The following is a 753-nucleotide window of genomic DNA, read 5'->3' as shown; positions in this document are numbered from 1 at the left end:
ACTACTGGCAGATCAACCAGGTAGCTATCCCTCAGGGAACCCGGCGGGAACCCTTTTGCGTCTGCTTCCTTTGAAAGGAGGCTGGCATTCCACCGTCAAGCTGCACTGGGAATCCTCCCGGCCATGGAAGACGCACGAGGCGTTCGACCCTGTCCGAGGGAAACCCGTTCTCTCTTTGCCACGTCTTTCCACTGCTTCACCCTAGTAAGCTTCCGGCATACCAGTGAGACAGCCAAGTCCACGGAATGCCGACAAGATACATTGGGGAAGAATGATTCTTCCGAATCTAAGCCGCTATTCTTGGCCAAAGGCCATCAGGTACAACATCCATCCGTTCTCTCGTTGTCCACACCGAGACAACTTGGCTACCAAGTTCAGTCATTTCATGCTACCGACCGAGCAAGTTTAGTCGACTTTGCTCCTTTTTCCTCCAAATACCCTCCTTTCGTACCCGAGAACACATTACCGAGCAGGGCTTACTGTTACGGACCGATACAGCTCAATTGCTCTTTCGGTCTTTCCCGATGCCTGCCCTACATTATAACCCGAAACCGTCTATTCCCCCAACCAAGTTTAGACACTTAGAAAAATTTCGAAAATTTCGATTTTTCAAAACTGCTCCAAAGCGCTCCCCATGGCATTCCAAACATGCGTCACCATGTCAGAGTTACGAAAACGAAGAGATTTCCACGAAGATGACCGATGATTGCCGAAATTTTCTGACGAAAACCCGAAGCTCAAAGACCACACCCT

The sequence above is a fragment of the Orbicella franksi genome, unplaced genomic scaffold (genome assembly GCF_964199315.1).
Source record: "Orbicella franksi unplaced genomic scaffold, jaOrbFran1.1 SCAFFOLD_153, whole genome shotgun sequence".
In the NCBI taxonomy this organism is placed as follows: domain Eukaryota; kingdom Metazoa; phylum Cnidaria; class Anthozoa; order Scleractinia; family Merulinidae; genus Orbicella; species Orbicella franksi.
Note: the sequence above shows the minus strand (reverse complement) of the source record.